This window comes from Palaemon carinicauda, chromosome 44, assembly GCF_036898095.1.
Source record: "Palaemon carinicauda isolate YSFRI2023 chromosome 44, ASM3689809v2, whole genome shotgun sequence".
Lineage (NCBI taxonomy): Eukaryota > Metazoa > Arthropoda > Malacostraca > Decapoda > Palaemonidae > Palaemon > Palaemon carinicauda.
The window spans coordinates 12,946,057-12,960,386 of NC_090768.1; the positions used below are offsets into that span (position 1 = coordinate 12,946,057).

Here is a 14,330-nt window from a genome sequence, read left to right on the forward strand (position 1 = left end):
GATGGACACATTTGGAGGACTCTGTTTGCTTGCTGCCTTCCACAGTAGTGTCTGCAAATAAGCACCTCTTACATGGAGGTAGAGATTTTTGTCTGTTAATGGCAGAGGTATGATGTGCAATGGTTTTCCGCGCTTGAGAGTACTGTATAGAGATTGTAACAGGCTTGAGTCATGGTAGTACCTTCTGGTTGTCCATATAAAGCTGTAAAAAACGACTGTCCAACTTCCATGAGATCTGTTTCGGTTGCGTCTTCTTCCCCTAGTACGGCAAAAAATCCTGAAAAGATTCCTGTCTTCAGTGTCTTCAAAACAGAAACTTTGCCCTTGCCGAAAGGGCACGACACAGTAACACAGTCTGTTATTGCATGGGCTCCATGCATTTGTGAGCGCAATGTCCCCCCCAAGTTCGCACAAGTAGCGTTGATACCAGCATTTGTGAGCGCAATGTCCCCCACAAGTTCGCACAAGTAGCGTTGATACCTAGCACTACACAATCCCACTTCTCCATCTGGATGGAGAGACGACCCAGTAAACTATATTGCCATGTCCAGTAGACTAGTAGAACAAAAATGTCACTGTCATCACTTAGAATACGGACCACATCTTGGCCAGCATCAGTCGCTTGAAACAGATAACTGATGATAGTTAAGTCTGCTTCTTCATGCAGAAAGACGTCATCATCGTTACTTTCAACTGACACCCCACATCCCAGGTCGAATGTGCTAGGGACACTTGACAGGTTAAGTTTGTTGAACTTTGTTTTACAAAAGGGGGGCCTCACGAATTGGCAGAGGGCTCTTCAAGTCAAGTCTGAATGTGGTTGCACCAACACCAGCTCGATGGTGCCTCTCATGTGCCTTTGCTGATAATTCAGTAAAATGATCAAATACCAGGATTTTCTCTAGGGCAGATCATAATGTAAGTCTTGCTTTCATTGACTCTGCCAAGACCCCAATACTTCCTCCTCCACATGATACAGCAGTTATTGAGTGTTAATGATTACAACATCAGGATTTTGAGGCTAACACTGCCTCACTCCAAGTTTTTGAGCCATTGCACATCATGTCTCTGCATCCAACAGATAAAAATCTCTACTTCCAAGTGAGAAGTGTTCATTTGCAGATGCTACTTTAGAAGGCAGCTGGCAAACAGGGTTTTCCCTATGTGTCCATCACAAAGCAGGGATGGGAAGTAAATGATGGGATGGTTTGTCACTGCATTGATTATGGCCCACCAGGACTACAACCTCTGAGTGTGATTATTTGTGGCCACCGTACAAAGGCAAAAGCATAAGCATTCAAGGAAACCAGCTGTATCTGTCACTGGGGAAAACTGAGTTGTACTGTATACTGTTTATGCACAGAAGGTGATGATTGCTGGAACCCTTTCACTAAGAAAGAACACATTGAAGAGAATGATGATCAGGAAGGGAATGAAGATAATGAAGATCCTTATTTGTATGAAGACCTAAATGTGAGCAAGATTCATGATGATTAGTTCAGATCAAAATCTGTACGAGTAATCAGGTGACAATGCATACAAAAATATTTGTTGCAGTTCATTGCTAAAGTAAGAACTTTGCAACAATAGTAGTTCAAAATGACCTTTACCTTTACATTAGATCATTACCATGTAAAATGACCTTTACCTTTACATTAGATCATTACCATGACCATTTATCACAAAAAAAGATATGAGAAATTAATTCTTTGCATCAAAGTCCTATAAAAGTGATATCACATATGATTTTAGGACTCTTATTCAAAATGTTAAATTTTGATTATATGCATTTTTTTTTTTCAAAATCGGCATATTATGATTATTATTATGACTTGCTAAGTTACAACCCTAGTTGGAAAAGAAGGGTGCTATAATCCCGGGGACTCCAACAAGAAAAATAGCCCAGTGAGGAAAGGAAACAGGAAAAATAAAATATTTTAAGAACAGTAACATTAAAATAAATATTTCCTATATAAAGTGTTAAATAGAATATTGTGTCAGTATATCCTCAAACAAGAGAACTCCAACCCAAGACAGTGGAAGACTATGATACAGAGGCTATGGCACTACCCAAGACTAGAGAACAATGGTTTGATTTTGGAGTGTCATTCTCCTACAGGAGCTGCTTGCCATAACTAAAGAGTCTCTTCTACCCTTACCAAGAGGAAAGCGGGCAGTGAACAATTACAGTGCAGTAGTTAACGCTTTGAGAGGAGAAGAATTGGAAAAGTGATAAGAGCATTAAGTTACATTTTAATCAACACCAATTAGGCTGGTAAGCTCATAAAAATTTTTCGCAAAGTTGGCGCTGTGCCAACAAAGCTGAAAATGAGCCAAATACTCTGCAAATATGAACACACATCAGTCAAGAAACCTTGCATCTTTGAACATTTCCATATTCAATATAGAAGTGACATAGCCCGCTACTAGACTATACATTGATGACGCTGACCTTATTAGCGGAACACCACAGGACTTACAAAGCTTGCTTAACAGAATGCATGAAATATCACATGAGGTTGGGATCAGGATAAATAGAAAAAAAAGACAAATGAGAACAGAATATACAGTGGAAGATGAAACATCATTGGAAAGAGAAAGGATTAATGGGGTGGATTTATTTAAATATTTAGCATCTTTAGAATATGAGTTTAATGAAAGATTAAAAAAGTAAATCAGACAATGGCTGTTAAGTAAAATTGGGAAATCGAATTGCCTGAAATTACATATAGAATTCAGGCTATAAATAAGCTACGTGAGATCGGTGTTACTGTGGAACATGAGTCGTGGTATGACAATGAAATAATATCCAACAGATTTTGTAGATTTGAGAATAAAGCCATCAGAAAAATATTGGGAATCAAATGGCAGGCCAAGATTAGAAATTAAACTATGAGTTATGACTTGAGTGCCATATTTGGATGAGATCATGCTCTTAGCACCCCCTAAGAGAGATTACCGGTAGTTCACCAAACTTTCAACGGGGCTCCACAAGGCAATAAAAGAGTTTGAAGACCCAAGCCTATGTGGCTGAGGACTATGAAGCGTGAAGTAGGAGATGAATGGAGAAGTATAGAGATAGAGATGACTGGCGAAATCTAACCGAGGTCCTTTGTATCAATAGGCATAGGAGGTGATGATGAACAACTATTTTCAGTGCAAGATTTTTAATTACGCAGAGAGCAGTGAAAATGCTGAAAATGCTTTGCCTGTCTAGTGTGAGTAAAGAAGGAGGAGGTATTTTTAATGCTAACAGCATCCATGACATATCTCCAAATTCTCGAGTGTGATGTATTATCCGCTTAGTCACTTTCATCATCTTTTGTTTCCTCTGTTGGATGCTTGCTGAATGAACTAACACAGAAAGATTTTCCTTGGTTAGATGTGCATCTTGCCTATCAAGCTCATCTAGCAACTCAGCGATGTCATTCTCAGACAATCCTTGGAAGCCTTTGGTTCTCGCACACATTGCCAATGCATCAATCATCGTGACAGTTGTTAAATGTATCACCAGAACTGAACCTGTTGAAGCCAATCACACAGTTTGGCAGCAGACATTTCTAGCAAGAGTTTACTGCCTGTCCCTTAAGTCTTTGAATGTCTCTCCTACCAAAGAGGTGAAGTCGGCAATACTGAATGACTTCCAGTACTGCATTGCATGAATTCCCAAATAAGAATGTCTTGCATTGCTGATTGGAGTTGCATCATAACACACTTGCTGTACTGGCCCTTCCAACGGCTGGATAAATTTTGTGGTGGTGTCGGGAGTAAGAACACCAAATTCACATTATCTTGCAGTACTTGGATAGATGATGGATGTCCTGGAGTATTGTCAAAGGTTAGAACTTCAAACTTCAACCCTGCCTTCTGCAGGAACAGCTCAACCTCTGGCAGGAAGCCGTGACAAAACCAGCAGTGGGACAAGTTGCTCTTTGGCCACTTATTGTTATGCATCCAATACATTTACACAAAATTCTTGCTGTGGCAGGGGAGTAAGCATAGGTTGGCTGACTATAAAATTCAACTTTCCCTTCATCAGCTTTTTAACTTGACAGAGAGGTGAATTAGTTAACTTGTAAATAAAGCCAGGCAGGTACAAGAAGCATCTTGTCATTAATAGTCTTCGATGGAAGTCTAGAGGTAGGGTAAAACAATTGGCTCTTCTGCTGCTTCTTTCTTTTGCCATACTTGGGGATGAAGCTTTTATACCAGTATACGGTCAATCTGATATTGATGCTAGCAAGGTACTTTACAAACAATATTCTTGTTAGACTGAATGTGGAAGTAGTAGTTCTCCTTTGCCCTCTTTTGGCCATCTCCCTTTTTAAGGAGAAGATTCCTTCCTCGATCAAGTACCTAGGTACCAACCAAGTTCTGTCCGGGCCCTATCAGCTCACTCATCCTAATTATGGGCTGATATGAGGTTGTTGGAATAATATCCCTCACTTCCATATGGGACCAAGAAAACTGGCATTTCCAGGTAAGAAAAAAGCCAACCATTTTGGTTCTAGAAGACTTCCTACCCTCCAATAAATGACTTCTATTTTAAAGGACAGAAGGTTTGTACACACGTAGGAACAAATAAATCCAAAGTAATTTGTATTTTTTCTAGCTATACAAACCTGAGTCATTTAAAGTTGAGCTTCTTGCCTCGACCACCTATCTCGGTTCTCGGCTTTAGGTAAAAAATGAAAGCTTTGACAGGCAGGTGGGAAGGGCTACTCACCTGCATACACTACCTGCCCTTAAGTACCTCATTAACAATTTCAACAGCTGTTTCAGCTCTGTTGAAGACATTGACCATTTTAAAGGACTGTGATTTAACGCAAAAAATATACAAATTACTATTAAAATTTGTTATATTTCAGACTTTCCCCAAGATAGTTACTCAATAAGCGATACAGTATACTGTATCTATAGTAGTATTATCTAATCCAGATTTGTTCCGTAACCGAAATACAAACCACGCTATTTACATAGGGTATTACTTTCGGCGTAGCTGAAATGACGAGCCATTAGATTTTAACGAGGGTTAAACTACCCCCGTGCTAGTTAGCACGGGGGTAGGGGAGGGGTAGCTAGCTATCCCCCCCCCCCCCACACACACACACTGGTGAGCTGCCCCACTTCACTTTTGGCTCGGACGATGAGCAGACATCTCTGTCCCGTCCTCGCATGGCAGCCATTAATGTTTTGTCTTTACTTAATTACTTACTTTTCTTATACTTAATATATATGTAAACATTCTTATGTTTATGTATATATTTGAGTATAGAAATACAGTAAGTTTCCTTTTCAGTGTTTGTGGTGTGTGTGTGTAGGAAGTTCACTCAATTGTACGACATCTCCGTGTGGTCCCAGGCCCCCACGGTGACATTTCATGGGTCGCGATCTCTCCCTTGGTCCTTCGGTCTTCCCTTTGGCGGGCGCCGTGGGGAATCGTCATCGCTAGACTTTATTTATTAATCTGTTTCTCTGCTGTTCCTCCTTTCCCTACGGGGAACTTGGTCTATCAGCGTAGGGAACATGGGAGCTTAGTTTGACTACGGTCTCTCTCTCTCTCTCTTGAGGTCGTTCACCCTTTTATTACTACTACGTATTACGGTAGCTTCCTTCACGTTGCGGGTTGAGTTGCTACTCCGTTTATTTTGTCTCAATTATTTTTAATCAAATCTAATTGTATTTGTTAACTTATCAGCTTCTGTGTAGAACGCTTCCCTTCGGGGTTCATTCGTTCTTACTATTAGTGAACATTCTTAGATGAATTACATAATTATAATTGTTATAATTCTGTTTTTGTTACAGTTCTCCGCCTTCCCCCCCTTCCTGTGAGTGTCAGTGGGGGAGGAGGGCGCATTCCTGGTGCGTAATTCTTATGTTCTTTTCCCTCAGGGGTTCCTCTTCGGAGTTCCCCCGGGGGAATAAATGTTAACTAATTATTTTATTTTCAGTTAACTATCTAGTTTTTTCGTTTGCCTAATGTGCCAACGAAGCAGAGCTGTCCTGTTGGGCCTGGGGAGTCTGCTGTTGCCACCTCCTCTACGACTTCGTCATGGGCGTGTTCCCTTCTCCTAGAAGTTCTCCCGTGACAACTGTCAGCTCCTTAGTTCATTTAGAACGCTCAGGAGGTTCGCCTCCATGGGTGGGTAACTTCCCTTCTGAGGGAGGTTCCCTTCCCAGGTATGAGTTTTTTCCCCTTAAGGGGGGGGGGCAACTTCTCTTACCTTAATAATTCCTAGAAGGTTTTTTCCTGGTCCTCGGGCAGTTATGCTCTTGGTGCTGAGCGACCGCTTTTGTAACCATGCTCTTGGTGCTGAGCGGTCGCACTTGCAGCTACGCTGAAGGGGCTGGGCAGCTGCAGGAACTCCTCTTCGGAGGGTTTCTCTCTATGGTCAGCTTGCTGATCCAACGGCCCTAAGAGGCGCCTTCATCAGTTCTTCTGGTCTCTTCTACGAAGTGTTCTCCTCTCTCGTTCGTGAGAGAGTCTCTCGTTCGCGAGAAGGCCACTCATAGAGACTCCTCTTTGGAGGACTCCCCTGCTGCTGTTGCTGATGTTGCTGAAGGCTCAGTTCCCCCCTCCGAACATCCTTCGAAGGGGCAGCTGAGTCCAACGGTCTCTCCTTCGAGTGTCTCTCCCCCTCGGGGGAGTTCACTAACAGAGACTCCTCTTCGGAGGACTGATGATGGTGCTTCTGTTCGTGGTCGTCTTTATCTTCAGTCCGCAGAGGATCCTCCTCGACGAGAACAGACCGTTACAGCTGCTTCGCTAGACCTTTCGGCAGATCGTTCGCTATCTCCGACACCTGCCAGACCTTCTTGTCTTCCATCTCCGTTCCTGGACGCAGATGCGCAGTGGGCGCCACTCCATCCCGTTTTCCGACGGGCACCGGTCCCTTCTGGGCTAAGGGCTTATCTCACAATGTGAGTAAGTCCCTTAGTGCCAGGTTTTTACCTATGCAATCTCGTTCTCCTGCGCGCTCGTGCGCAGTAGTTCGCAAATACTCTCCTGCGGTGGACCAGTCTTCTGCTGAATCAACACTCCAGTGATGTCCTGTAGCCGAGTCTCGCCGTAGATCTCCTGATCGCCAACGCTTCTGGGACCCTCTGTGCGGCTACGCGCCTTGTGCACCAACGGTCTCCTGAACGCCCACGATCGCCTGCTCGCTGGCGCACATCTGATCGCCCTTTTCTAATGTGCGCAATGCGCGCCAACGTTCGCCCTCGCGCCCACGATCTCCGGATCTGGGCCCAAGCAGGGAGTTTATTCCTTCGCCGCCTCGCCAACGATCTCTCTGGTTCTGCACCCTCGCTGATATCTTCTGGCCGCGCATATCTTCTGGCCACGCAACTACGCGCCTACGATCTCCCGGTTCCTGCCTCGTCGCGCGCAGTTCAAGAAGTTCCTACGCTAGCGCACAGGGGCTCACTGGTTCTTCTGGATTCGCAGCGCCCTTCTGGAGTTTCACGCAGAGCGCCCACGCGCGGTTCCAGTTCCAGCGCGCCAGCACGCTTCCACTACACACCGCGCCGCCCAGGAGACACCTATGCTAGCGCACGGGCGCTCACAGGCACCCCTGGGCTCTCCTTGCGCGCCAGCGATCTCCTAAGCGCCCGCGCGATTCTTCGCCTACGTGCAAGCGTTTTCAACGCGCCAACGCTTCAATCGTCGCAGGTTGCCTACGCGCCCACGCATTAACTCTCCTGTACGCGATCGGTCGCTACGCGCCACCGCTCGCCTACACGCCACCGCTCGCCTACGCGCCATCGGTCTCCTGGCCGCCTGCGCTCGCCCTTATGATCGCGCGCCCCACGCGCACCCATGTTCGCCCGCGCGCGAACCAACGGTTTTCCGTCGCGCGAGCGCCAGCGCCAGCACGATTTTGTCCGCGATTCCCGTCGGGTTTCGCAACACGAGCAACCTGGCGAGTCTTCTGGAGCGCGTACTTCCAGATCTTTGTCGGTACGATCTCTCACCTGTAGACGCAAAGCAGCGCTCGTGCAGGAGCAGGCAGAAGCTTCAGAGAGGTCTGTGCAACATTCTTCTCCTCCTTTTCAGGCAGGCCCCATCATCTCTACTCCTCAGGATCGTCTGATCCCCTTCCCTCCAGCGGGAGTCGCTGACACTGCTTCTGTCAGCCGTCAGCAGAGGAGGTACTTCGAGATCATGGGGGAACCTGGTTTAGCCCTTCCTCTCCACCATTCCGTGGAAGGGGCTTACCAGGGAGTTTTTCTCAAGAGAAATTCTCCGCCCGGCAGTTGACATTCTTGACTTCAGAGATCTTAAAGTGTGCCATGCATGCTACATCGTGGCTAGTCGTCTGGCTTGGATCTCTGGGCATCCTGCTGCGATCCGAGAATTTGTCCAAGGAGAGCTCCAAGAAGGTCATGGAAACTTTCCTCCTCTCGGGCACGAGCACCATCGTTTCCCGGCTCACCAAGTTTCGAACTTGTGGGCAAACTCGATGTTGAAGCATTGAGATGCAGTGACCGAGAGGTTCCTCTCGGAAGTCCCAACCATGGATGTCGGCAAGCTGAGACACTCTTCCATCCTTGGAAAGACCTTGTTTTGAGCCCAAGGACGGGGAACGGACAGCTGAGAGGTGGAGAAAATTGAATCACGATTCGCTCCTCCAAAGGCGCTTACATCCAGACCCTTAAGCCTCCAGCGCCTCAATAACAGCAGCCTAGGACATCGGAACCGGCCCCGGCAGCTAAGACAAGGTGTCTAAACAGCAGCCCCCTCCTGTCAGAGACAAGAAGGGCGGGAAGTTCTCCTGGGGAGGCAATAATCCTAGAGGGAGCGGCTGAGGCCGCAAACGCTAGGATTGGCAACCCCCCTGCATGGTCCCCAGTGGGGGGATGCCTAAGGTTGCGCGTTCAGGTGGCAGCAACTCGGGGCCGATTCCTGCACGATCTCCGTGATCAGCCAAGGATATCGCGTCCCGTTCTTTACATCTCTACCTCCACTGACAGCAAATCCAGTGTCGCTGAGCTCCTATGCCATGGGATCGGCAAAGGGGCTAGACCTTTGGGCAGAAGTAGAGACCCTGCTCTAGAAGGATCCTCTCCAAAAGGTCATCGACAGCTTCCCCCCCCCCCCCCCGGCTTCTTCAGTCGACTCAGCCCTGAACAAGTTAGTCGAACAAACTTCGTTCAGCGTGGAACAGCAGAGTCGATCAGGCTTGTAGTGAGACCACAAGACTTCATGTGCACACTGGATCTGAAGGACGGGTACTTCCAGATCCCAATCCATCCGTCTTCCAGGAAGTACTTGAAATTCAGCCTAGACAACAAGATATACCAGTTCAAGGTGCTGTATTTCGATCTCTCCACAGCACCGCAGGTGTTCACCAGAATGTTCACCCTGATATCTTCATGGCCACACAGGAGCGGCATCCGTCTCCTTCGCTTTCTGGATGACTGGCTAACCCAGGCAGTCTCGGAATCTACCCTTCTTCGACACCAAGACAAGCTTCTGGGACTTTGCCAAGATCTAGGATCATGGTAATTCTCGAGAAGTCTTCTCTGCTTCCATCTCAACAACTGGGATATCTAGGCATGATATTAGACTCCAATCTCCAAGCCTTCCCATCAGATGACAGGATAGCAAGGCTGAGGAGAGTCTCAGAACCTTTCCTCAGACGAGGAGAGCTTCCAGCCCAATCTTGGTTACGCCTCCTAGGTCACCTTTCCTCCTTGACCAGGCTAGTTCCAAACGGCCGCCTCAGGATGAGATCCCTGCATTGGCGGCCCAAGTCCCGGTGGAATCAAGACAACGATTCCCCGGACATTCTGGTCCCTTTGGGACCTGCGGAACGAATGGACCTGCAGTGGTAGTTGACCTACGGAAACCTTTGCAAGGGAATGGATCTTCTCGTCCTTCTCCCGCATTTGATGCTGTTCTCGGACTCGTCAAAACAAGGGGGGGGGGGGGGGGGCACGTTCTGAATCAGGCCTATGGTCAGAACCAGAAGGTTACCTCCACATCAATCTGCTAGGAATGAAGGCCGTATTCTGGCCCTCCAACACTTCCAACAGACCCTGGCGAGTCACTCCGTGAACGACAACTCCACGGTAGTGGCTTTTTTCAACAAGCAGGGAGGTACCTTTTCATAACAGCTTTCTCATCTTGCAGTAGAGATACTGAGATGAACCGAAGTCCACTCAATACCCTATCGGCTCGCTTCATTCCGGGCAAAGGAATGAGCTCTCCGACAGTCTGAGCAGGGCCTCACCTATAGAGAGTACCGAGTGGTCTTCGGCCCCCCCTGGTAGCCAACAAGTCCTGACCTTGTGGACCTGTTTGCGACAGCCTTGAATTTCAAGCTGCTGCTGTACTACTCCCCAGTCCCAGACCCCAAGGCACTCTGGCAAGATGCCTTCCTACAACGGTGGGACAACATCGATGTCTACGTCTTCCCACCGTTCTGTCTGTTGAGAAGGGGGCTCAACAAGACCAGACTATCGGTCAACCTGTCGATGACTCTGATAGCTCCGCTGCGGCATCATGCAGAGTGGTTCCCGGAACTTCTGCATCTCCTGACGTAACTCCTGAGAGAGCTTCCCCCACGACACGAGCTACTCAAACAACCACACTGCAACATCTACCACAAGCTGTAGCATCGCTTCGGCTTCACGCCTGGAGACCATCCAGCATCTCCTCACAGAGAGAGGTGTTCCGCAACAAGTTGCGGAGCGGATGTCTCGACACCTGCGAAAGTCATTCGCAGGGGTCTACCAGGCGAAGTGAAGAGTCTTCTGTGGTTGATGTCGTGGGAGAGGTACCTCTCCCATTGATGCCACTATTCCAGCAATAGCGGAGTTATTGTATATCGGCGGGAGGAAATGCGCCTTTCGCTCTCGGCGGTGGAAGCCTATCGCTCAGCCTTAAGCCTGGCCTTCAGGCTGAAAGGAATAGACATTTCCTCCTCGCTGGATCTTTCTTCGCTCATACGAAACTACAAACTTACCTGCCCCCAGTCGGAAGTGAGACCTCCTCCATGGAACATGGTTCGGGCTCTTAGGGCTCTTAAGAGATCTCCTTGCGAACCATTACGCCAGGCTTCTGATCGTCACCTGTCTTGGAAGACGGTGCTCCTGCTCGCTCTGGCCTCGGCCAAGCGTGTCGGCGAACTTCATGGTCTCTCGTATGACGTCGTCCATTCGAGAGGATAGGTGGAGGTAACGTTCAGGTTCGTCCCTGAGTTGGTTACTAGACTCAAAATCTTGGAGTCCCGGACCTTCGGTTCGACTCCTTCAGGATTTCAAGTCTCCGTTCTGTAACAACCCAGACCTTCTCCTACTATGCCCAGTAAGGAGTCGCAGGGGTTATCTTAAAGAACAGCTGCAGTTCGTCCTCACGTGCAAGCCCTGTTCGGGAGCACAGGGAGGACGGAGAGGAGGGTCATCAAGAATGCCTTTTCAGCCTAGATTCAAAGGATCATCCATCACGCCCTGAATCCAGACCCTCCTCCGTCACGTCGCCTTAGAGCACACGATGTCAGAGGCATCGCAACGTCCCTGGCCTTCAAGAGGAACTACTCTGTGACGCAGGTGCTACAAGCTGGAGTCTGGAAGCGTCAAGCGTCCTTCACAGCCCTCTACCTGCAGGACGTGACCCACAGGAGCCTCGATACTTTTTCTATCGGCCCTGTGATGGCTACACAACAGCTGGTCTAACCTCAGGCTCCTTAATGGACAGGTAGCAGAAGGTTGAGGGCATTGTTACCCAGTTTTAGACTGTATGAATGAAAGAAGTATGTCTGGCCCTTACTTTTTTCTTCATCCTCCCCTCTCTTGGGGAAAGCAGCATCCTGGGTTCTTTGCATAGCTAACCTCAAACCTCTGCAGGTAAACCATGCTTCCATGTGTTCCTAGTATTGAGTTAATACTGTCGTGTCCCCCATACCCTGACGAGGTGGTATTGGGAACGTCCTAGCCTAGAATTCCAGCTAAAGGACTTCAGGTCGACTTCCTAGGACAAGTCTCACTTCTTCCCTCCACACACAAGCTTTTGTATGCCACACGTTTCTTGCGTATCAAGAAACTTGTGAGGTGCAGGGACTCTTTTTCTCGAGTGCTGCTCACTCGGATTCTGAGTCCCCGGGTAAGCTAAAGCCAGTAAGGCTGGGGACTTTCCACCCTACATAAGGGTAAGTCACCCTATGTAAATAGCGTGGTTTGTATTTCGGTTACGGAAAAAATGACATTCGGAGATAATTTGTATTTTTCCTAACCATACAAACCGTAGCTATTTACACACATTTGCCTGCCAGCCCTGTCCCCCAAGACAAGTCCTACCTCTAAGTGAAGTGAGGCAGCTCACCAGTGTGTGGGGGGGTAGGGGTAGCTAGCTACCCCTCCCCTACCCCCGTGCTAACTAGCGCGGGGGTAGTTTAACCCTCGTTAAAATCTAATGGCTCGTCATTTCAGCTACGCCGAAAGTAATACCCTATGTAAATAGCTAAGGTTTGTATGGTTAGGAAAAATACAAATTATCTCCTAATTTGTCATATTATAATCACTTCTCTAAATAACTAAATGTTTGATTTCAGACTTTCCCAGATGGTTACTGAAAAGGTGTGCCAAGTTAATGTTCTTACAAGAAGTTCTCGAAGCAAACAAAATTCATACAGCAAGATATGCAACACTTCAAGAACACTTTACAAATGATAGTAAAGTTTTAATGCTACAAATTCTTCTAGGTAAATAGAAAAATTTGCACAGAAAATAACGAAACATCTAACTTTTTCTATCTTTCAATGTTTATTTACTGTAATTACATTTTTAAACTTACGCATAATGTATAAGTAATCTTCATAGTTTAAGGTAAACTATTGTCTGTGATATGTAGTACGGTACACATTGTTTTGGCAACACACTGCAATGATGACTTTCTCACTAGTTTATATGAATGAGTTATTTTTAGTTGGCCTTGACATTTTAAAATTAAAGTTCATGCATTATATGAGTTATTTTAGCAGGCCTGAATATTTGTAATATGTATTCATACACTTTTTATATGTCTAGACCTTAGTTATAGTACTGCATAAGGTCATACATAATTTCAGTCCTAATACATGACTGATGAACATTATTTTTGTAATACTGTACAGTATACTTTTTGAAATCTAGTCTGAATGATTTGTATATTGAAAAAGATTATGTAAGCTGAATATTTAATACTCCTTAGTTTTTGGTGTCTAGGGGACTTAATTTTTTAATTTTTTAATTTGATTTGTATTTTGAAATTATTGTAACATGAATACTTAAAAATACTTGGTTTTAAGTTTAGGAGAGAATAATTTTAATATTTTAAAAGTGGTTTTTTATTGGGAGAGAATATATACAATACTTGATGAAATAAAATTTATTGCTGTCAAAGTACTGTATAATATAGTACTCTTGAGATTTTCATTTAATTTTTAGGAATTTTCTTGAAATTTTTTACTTTTACATTTACTCTATATTACTCCATCATGGGTATTTCAAAGGAATACATTATTTACTTCCAACACTATACTTTGTAATATGCTTATCTTTAATATTTCATATGTAAATAGAGATTTGAACACTTCAAGCATAAAATATGTAAAATGAAAGATATAAGGAGTAATATTCTCCTCCAGCATATACAGTATAAAAATTACAGCTTTTGAGAAATGTTAATGTCTAATATATATTTTCAATTTTTGAAAAAAAAATATTTGAAAAGTACAGCATTTCTGAAATTATTGCTGTCAAGTTAACTTTATGCTCACTTTTTTAAATAAATGTTGCAACAAATACCTTAATTAGTTAATATTTTTCTTCTCTACCCCCAAGTCCATCCATTTACTAAGGCATTGCCCCCAATTTTGTGGGTAGCCGACATAAAAAAAAAGAACAAAAGGGGACTTTTCCTCTCTTTGCTCTCCCAGCCAACAAGGGATTTAGCCAAGTTTGGTTGGTACTGCTAGGGTGCCACAGCCCATCCTACCCCATTATTCACCATAAATGAAGTTTCAAATGCTAAATCTCCTACAGCTGCTACTTCAGCAGTCACCAAGGGGACCAAAGGAAGCAGCAGGGCCTACCAGAACTGCATCACAATCACTCGCCATTCATTCCATCAATCCACCCAAACCTTGGCCCTTCCTCTTGTACTTCTCCCATCAACTCTTGCATTCATCACCTTCTTCACAGACAGCCACTTTCCATTCTCTCTACATGGCCAAACTACTTCAACACATTCATATCCACTCCAGCTGCTAAATATAATTTCTTACACCTGTTCTCACCCTTATTACTTTGTTCCTACCCCTATCTAATGGAGATACACCAGCCATACT

The 14,330-nt window shown here is 45.5% G+C and overlaps 1 protein-coding gene across 5 annotated transcripts in view; it reads left to right on the top strand.

Moving 5' to 3' along the window:
• LOC137634164 (anoctamin-5-like) overlaps positions 1-13,793 on the top strand; it is a 500,953-nt gene extending 487,160 nt beyond the window's left edge. For all 5 annotated transcript variants that reach the window (XR_011042462.1, XR_011042463.1, XM_068366420.1 and 2 more), the window contains one exon: positions 12,555-13,793. The gene's annotated coding sequence lies outside the window, so the exon portion shown is untranslated. The remainder of the gene's footprint in view (positions 1-12,554) is intronic.
• Positions 13,794-14,330: the final 537 nt, after the last annotated feature.